Source organism: Lathyrus oleraceus, chromosome 4 (assembly GCF_024323335.1).
Source record: "Lathyrus oleraceus cultivar Zhongwan6 chromosome 4, CAAS_Psat_ZW6_1.0, whole genome shotgun sequence".
NCBI classification, from domain to species: Eukaryota; Viridiplantae; Streptophyta; class Magnoliopsida; order Fabales; family Fabaceae; genus Lathyrus; species Lathyrus oleraceus.
The window spans coordinates 498,974,234-498,983,092 of NC_066582.1; positions in this window are offsets into that span (position 1 = coordinate 498,974,234).

Here is an 8,859-nt window from a genome sequence, read left to right on the forward strand (position 1 = left end):
TCAGGAATGAATGTCACAGCATTCAGTTTGACGTCCAGAACATAGACCATATGCTAAGTCTGTTATTTTCCTAAAAACAGACTGTACTAAATGTTGTACTGTAAAAGACCAAACCAGTCTATACTTCAATATCAGCTTCCAGTAATAAATGTCATAGCATCCAGTTTGACATTTAGACAATGAGCCTTATGCCAAGTCTGTTATCCTCCTGAAGAACAGACTGAACTAAATACTGAGTTATAACAGACAACCAACCATTCTATACCTTAGTATCTACTGTCAGGGATGAATGTCATAACATCTAGTTTGACATTCAGTAAATCCTGTATTAGCTAAACCTACAGCCTACTACTCAAGTATGTCATGACATCAGTCAAGACATCAGAGTACAGTTAAATGTTTTAACATAAAATGCAGCCAATCAAACATCTACAAAGCATGTCATGACATCAGTCAAGACATCAGAGTATAGCTAGTGTTTTACCATAAAATGCAGCCAATCAAACATCTACACAAAGAAATCCTACATAGCATGGGGAAGATAATGAAGTTAGTTCGTCCTCGGATTTGGATGAGAATCCTAGTATACGAGCATGAATTAATCTATGATGATGCATGTACCTTATTGTAATGCATGTAATAGCTTAATCAAATGGTAAATTCCATTTAATTGTATGTGAAATTAGATTATGGCCTGGTTATGAGTTTTGGTGCATGTTCAATGACTTGAAAGTGTGAAAACCACACTTAGAGGCCAATACTTTTTGGTACTTGTATCGAATTATTTATTAATAAAAGGCATTTTATTTATTATGGTTGATTAATAAAGTCCCTGTAATAGATAGTCTGTTTAATGTATCAAGTATGACTTAATCATGAGATCACATTAAACATAAGGACACTATTCTTAAAGTATCCGTAGTCGAGCTTTAGTGTGAAGTGGGATAACATTAAAGCATTAAGACTATTATGTTTGTAGACTGATGATCACATCTCATGGATAATGGATAAGGAGTTATCAAGTCCTAAACATAGGTATGAATATTAGGAGTAATATTTATACCGGATTGACCCGCTATGAGAATACTATATAGAAAGTTATGCAAAGTGTCATAAGTTATTCTCATGGTGATAATGGTGTATACCACTCTTCGACCTGAAACCACTATGGACCATAGATGTAGAGTCGAGTGCTTTATTGCTGATCCAACGTTGTCCGTAACTGGATAACCATAAAGACAGTTGATGGGTACTCCACGAAGCATGCTGAGGGACATGAGTGACCTAGATGGAATTTGCCCATCCTGCATAACAGGATAAATGTCTATGGGCCCAATATTGAACTGGACAAGGATGGCACGGCCTATGCCTTGTGTTCAATATAGACATAAGGGCAAAAGGGTAATTATACACATAAGTATTATCACAGAAGGAATTGTCAGATCACTTGACATTTTCGTGTCTTGGGTAGCAGTGATGTGTTGCTAGATACCGCTCACTGTTTATTATGTTAAATGCGTGATTTAATATAATTGCCAACGTCACGAAAACCTACAGGGTCACACACAAAGGACAGATTGATGAGAGATAGAGTAACTAAGGAATACCGTAAGGTACGGTGCCCTAAGTGAATTATAGAACATCGTAAGGTACGGTGTACTTGAGTAGAATACGAAATATGGTAAGGTACCATGGGCTTAAGTGATTTTGGGCATATTATAAGATATGGGCCAAAATACACTTAAGTGGGCCTTTTAGCTTGAAGCCCACACAAGTGGTTCTATAAATAGAACCCTTGTGCAGAAGCATTCATTGCGGTTGCATTATTTTCGTTTTCTCTCTCTCTCTCTCTCACTCAAAGCCTTCATTCGTACCAGCTAGCACTGAGATTGAAGGAATCCGTTCGTGTGGACTGAGTAGAGACGTTGTTATCGTTCAACGTTCGTGATCGCTCCGTGGATCTGCATCAAAGGTTTTGATCGTCACAAGAGATCTGCACCAAAGGTTTCAATCGTCATAAGAGGTAAATATTCTATCACTGATCATGACCATTCGTAAGGATCTCTAAAGGAGAAAATTTTAATTTCCGCTGCGTTTTGGACCGCAATTCTCCTTCAGATGCATGTACCTTATTGTAATGCATGTAATAGCTTAATCAAATGGTAAATTCCATTTAACTGTATGTGAAATTGGATTATGGCCTGGTTATGAGTTTTGGTGCATGTTCAATGACTTGAAAGTGTGAAAACCACACTTAGAAAGAATGCCCTGATTTTTGGGATAGACACAGGTTGTTTGACCCAACATGGTGCACCTGTGTCCCTATCTAGTTTTTATATGAAGGGAGTGACTGGAGCTGGCACAAGCTATGCGGGCCAACACGGGTGATCGTGTCCCCCCACGAGTTTTTGTATGGGGGGTGCATAACACGGGTCGTGTCACCTGATACGGGAAGATCGTGTTAAGCCATGGCTTTGCATATTATTATGCTTTATTGGAACCCTATTTGGTCCAAGTGTGCGACCCCTTTCATTAATACATCATTAATGATAGAGTGTAGCTACATTGCTTGGAAAATACTCGTTTGGATTACTTAGTACAGATAAGCATAATGGAATGTGTGGAGTTGTGATTTAGGGTTAAGAATGGTGACCTTCCTAGTTAAAGATATTGAATGATCAAAACCCTAATGGTTGAGAAATAAACCTTGAATGGTGAGGAAACCCTAGGTTGAGTGAGTTCACATAGAGTTATGACATTCCGAAACGACGAAACCCTAGTTGGTACGTGTAACGAATGGTCGAGGAAGCGTGGTATCTGGGTACTAAGTTCTACCCTAGTTTATATATGTGATAAATGTTAGGTTTCAAAAGGAACAAAATTAATCTGGTGTTAGGAATATCAGAGCTAATGCATAGAAAAGTCTACTATGATAAGGAGAGAGTTTTATAGAGTTTGTGACCCATGTTTAGGCTAAGCTAAATGGTGACCGGGGAAGGAAGTGGTATGTGAGAGGAAACAAATTGGGAGAGATGTTCAAATAGTGAAGTGAGTTAGTGACTCGTGTTTGGGCCCATATAAGAGGTAGAGGATGGGGAGAGATGTCTCCACTTAGTGAGGGAATCCGTGACCCATGTCCAAAGTTTAGTGATAAATCATGGTCGAGGAAAGATGCTACATCCATGTTATGAACTCCTAAGGTAGATAGTGGTTAATGAGGACCCCGGCTTATGATATTCGTACATGACATGAGATCAATTAGATCTTGAATCCCTAATGTCTGCATGATCGTATGATATGCGAGGTAAAAAAAGTAACTATGCAAATAGAGTAGGGTATGAGAACCCATATGAACGGATCTTGTGGTGTAGTTTGAAACTTCATTAAGATGTAGCATCTCACCTCGTTCATGTTGTCTATTTTAGGTAGCCTGGGCAAAGATAAAGGTAAAAGTAAGATGACTTGAAGACATGTTGGCTTGGATGTCTCATATTTCTATGTTATCTAATGTGCTTATGTTTTAGCTTTATATCGACATTCACATTATATGTATTAGTACCATGTCATGTCTTATTATAGTTGTATATTTTTTGATGTCATCTAGACACTTGTGTATGAACTCATGTACCAAATTTAACACTTTAATGATATTGTTCTAGACAAATATCATTGGGGTGTTACAAGTCCCCTGTTTAAAAAATATTTTATTTAGTTTCTCATTATGAATTTTTCATTCTCATCCCATTTTAGAGTCACTTTATCTTTGAATTTTTGACTTTCATTCTTAATCATGGTCATTTTTGCTTTTGTGAAATATTAATAAAAATATTAGTGATATGGATATTTAATGTGGACTCATAAGCATTGTCACGTTATTAATAAAATATGTCACTTCATAAAAATATACCAACATTAGATGAAGGTAGAAATTCAGAAAATTAAATTGATAGACAAAAAATAATGTTTTAATATAGGAATACCAAAATTTTATTGTTTTTGTAAAGTAAAGTACCAAAAGTACATTTAAATTCACGGCAACCCCAAGACTAAGCGAACCTTTAGGCTTTAAAATTTTGGAGAAAAAAGAGACCTAAAAAAGTTAAAATAACTATAAATATATTATATGACAAATTATTGTTATGTATTTGTCTAATTAATTAAAATGAAATATCTTAAATTCTAATCTTGGGTTTGCACAAATTTGTTAGAGGCCTTCTTAACGTGTCCTATATATTCCTATTGCACCACGCGAATTTTCACAAATTCCCTCTATTTCTGGAGATGCATCTATGGAACAAAAACTGGAGATTTAATGTGATATGTGGTTTGCATAACCATGATTTGTGTGAAAAATTAGCCCGCTATCCTAGTTGTGTCGGCTCATGCCGGAAGAGAAGGAATACGTTGCTGATATGACAATGAATCTGGTTAAATCGAAAAATATACTTGCTATATTGAAACGAAAAACACCCGAAAATATATCAAATATCAAGCAAGTGTATAATATTAGGCACCTAACTAACAAGGCGCTTATGAGGGATATAATTGAAATGCAACAACTCTTGAAATTGCTGGATGATAACAGTTACGTGTCTAGGTACCGAACATGTGATGATAACAGTTATCTCTATTTTAACCGAATGGGAAGTAATGCAAGAGAGATTTTTGAAAGACAATGACAACATGAAAATCTACATCAAAGAGCAATTGAGGAAGATTGCCTATCCGAAAATCACAGACATGAAACCACCCTCTCAACCAGTAAAAACAAAAGGGACTCCGAAGAAAATGAAGCATACACCGGATGACAATTCGACTACATGGTCACCTTCATATTTTGAATACGTTGAAAAAGTTTTCCCCGACTCGCCAACTTCAAAATCTCAAAAAAGTGTTGTCAAAGGAGCTCGCATTAGCAAACCACCTCCTATGCCGCTTCCACCAAAGATTCCATTTAATGGCGAGATGCCGGTTTTTATGCACAAATACATCAAGTGGATTGTCATTGTTAAGGGGGATGGTAATTACGGTTATTGAGCAGTTTCAAATTTACTCGGTAAAGGAGGAGATAATCATACACTTGTCCGTCATCAAGTTAGACAAGAGTTGAGGACGCATAAAAAATCATACACACAGTTGTATGAAAAGAAAGAAAACTTCGACAAAGTTTATGAGTCATTTGTTCCTTGCCTTAGCGGACCGGCTCCGGAGACAAAATGGACGTGCCTCTCCGAAATGGGTCACCTAATAACATGTGTGTATGATCGAGTGTGTGTTGACCTGACACGATATGGTTTTTCGGAAACCTTTTTTTCACTACGTACCGCCCCACCTCAAATCCAAATGATCGTATTATGTGTATTGGGTGGCTCTCAAAATCAAACCATTTTGTTCAACTTTACTTGAAACCGGGATGCCCTATACCACTTACATCACCGGAGTGGATGACTCATTCAACAACAAAAATCAAAACTTGGTCGAATTATTTTATAGAAAAGATGCAAGAGTTCGAGAAATTGAGCAACATTGAAAGAGAATTAAATTCACAAAAGTCTAAGGGGGTACCGCCCATAGATTTAGTCGGCGACCTATGTTTCAATTCTTTTTAATTTCTTGTGTAGCCGGACAAATAAGTGTATGTAACTGTGTCTCAATATATATGAAGTGCAATATATTCAACGATGGTTCATATTGTATCTTAATGCATTTTTTATATTCCCCACAACAACAATTTTTCTTTTGTAAACAATAACTAGTTTCTGTTTTAAAGGTTCTATCTTGAAAATGGTTCAGGAGAAGTTCCGGAGATGCATCTCCGGAACAAGATAATAGGGTATGGAACCAATAATATATATATCCGAAATCAGCATGTCATCCATTGAGTGGTCCATATTGATCTATGATTTCTATAAATTAAGGTGCTCTTATATTATATTTCACACAAACTAAAAATGTCTCAAATGTCACAACTAAACGTTGACTGGTATGTCGCAAATGTCTCGTTCTTCAGCTTTATACTCGTGCGCACGTTCAACCTCAAGGACTTCACCTCCATCGAATATATCAAAAACGAAATCTATTATCTCATATCTTGTGGAGACAATCGAAATATTGTGAAGCTCGAGTACTATTCACCGTTGATTGACAACAAAGAGACTATTGACTTTAGAAATTTGAGCTCAAGACGCAAGCTGGTGTAAGGACTATGTGGAATACGTTTTTTCGTTTCGAAAACAAAAGTTTCGCTCGAATTGGAAGCAGAGATTTCAAGATCGGTCGAAGATATTCTGAAGATGTTGAAACGTCCACCAGGATATTGAAGCGTAATATTGTATTTTATGTTGTACTCATCTATGTAATCCTAATTTTATTTTATGAATCTTAATTTCAATTTGAAAAAATTCCTTATTTTTGGATATGATATTGATGTGTCTGGCTTACAGAAATGTATCTATGGAAAATTTTCGGAGATGCATCTTCATAATAAATTAAATCAAACAATAGAGTGTCACTCTGAATGGTCTTACTTAAGTGTGTGCTGAGGTGCGTCCAAAAATGCATATCTGAAAATATGGACATTTTTGAAAATTCATGTGGTACGGTAGAAACTTATAAAATACTTTAAGAAATGCTCAATTTATTATTTTTACTTTATTTATAAGCCTAATCTTTTTAAGGCCTCACAATAAAATGTATTGTAGGCCTCTTAGCACATTAGACTTATCATTTTAAACCTAATACAAAATAAAAGTAAAACATGAAGATAAATAATATTAAACCAAAATGAATTGTGTAAAAGTAAAATAGGACTTCTAAAAATATATAAAATATGACTATAATAATGAAATATATTATTATCATTTAGTTGTTTTTATAACTCTGTAAATATTTTTTTTCCATAAATTATTAAATAACTCATAGTAAAAGAAATTCACAAATAAAAAAAGCATTGGTATTAGATTTTATTAACTATTCCTCTATTGTATATCCTCTTAATTGAGTATATAACTTTTAGTTTTTCAATTATAACTTTATTAGTTGTTTGTATTTTTTTCCGACAAATAATGATGATATTATGATATAACTATTTTTTTACTTTAAACCTAGTCATTATTTGACAAATATCATTCATATATGAATTTATTTTAGATATATTATTAACAATGTTTTTTTCAAGCAGTTTATAATTAAAATATCCCTTCTAAAAAGATACTAAGAACAAAAATAAAAATATTGATATAATAAAAATAATATATATATATATATATATATATATATATATATATATATATATATATATATATATATATATATATATATATATATATATATATATATATATATATATATATATATATATATATATATATATATGACCCACAAATTGCATCACAAAGAGGTTTAGTTATTCATACTCAAGACGTACTTACAAAGAGATGAATTAGAAATAAGATGGCATCCAATATTGGTGATACAAACTCAAAATGTCTTCTATGTTTTTTTGGTTGTGTTCTCTATGCACCTCTTTTTGTTGTGTTCTCTATGCACCTCTTTTTGTTTCTCTTTGAAGAATAGTAATTTTATGACAAACTTTTATTTTGAATGACGTTACATAACTTGTAGAAAAGTAAAAAAAAATTATCAAGGTTGAATTCAACCATAGCTTCCATGGAAGATGCCAAAGAAGAAGAAGGAACGATGCAAAAGTTTGTTACAACAGTTAAAAGAATGTAACTATATTATTAATCATTAGTTATCTACAGCCATATATCTTATATACAATTTGAACTAATGAGCAAATAATAAATAGACACGTGTAAGCTTGCTACTGGCCAAATAGAATAACACATAATATAACTAATATCACCCTTAAGTTGGACTACGTATGCTACAAAGTCCTAACTTGTCCAAAATGATGGAAAGAGCTGGAGAATGGAGTGGCTTAGTGAACATATCCGCTAACTGAGCAGTAATTGATATAGGCAACAAATGAATGAGCTTAGAGAAAATCTTCTTGTGAATAACATGACAATCCAATTCAATATGCTTGCTTCTTTCATGGAAAGTTGGATTATGGGCCAAGTAGATGGTAGACTTGTTGTCACAGAAAACTGATGCAGGCTGAGAAAATGGAATCTGAAGATCACGAAAGAGGTATTGCAACCATTGCAACTCACATGTAAGAGAATAATAAGATCTATACTCGGCTTCAGTGGAAGATATTGACACCGTGTTATGCTTCTTGGACTTCCAACACAAAAGAAAATCACCAAAAGTTATGCAGTAACCTGTAACTAATCATCTTGTATCTGGGCAACGTGCCCATTCAAAATCAGCAAATACAGATAGCTTCAGAGCACTAGATGCTGGGAACGAAAGTCCTTTGGCATACACAAAACTTAAGGTATCGAAGCACTCGTGTAGCAGCCTGATAATGGGAAAAGAGGGGACAAGAAAAATATTGGCTTAAATGTTGAACATCATATGAAATAGCAGGTCTGGAATTGGTGAGATAGATTAATCTACCAATCAATCTTTGATAATTGGAAGGATCTTCTAAAGGTTGTCCTTCATGAGCTTAAAGTTTAAGATTCAGATCAAATGGAACTAATGAAGGCTTAGAAGTTAACATACCACTGTCTTCTAGAAGTTCCAAAGTATATTTTCTCTAATTAAGAAATATACCTGTCGTGGATCTAGAAATTTTAAAACAAAGTTAGTACCTCAATTGACCAAGACCTTTGATCTTGAATGTTTGATGTAAGAGTTACTTGACAGATTGAATTTCAGTCAAAGATGTGCCTGCCAAAATAATATCATCCACATATACTAACAAAGTAGTGAAACCAGTGGTGAATG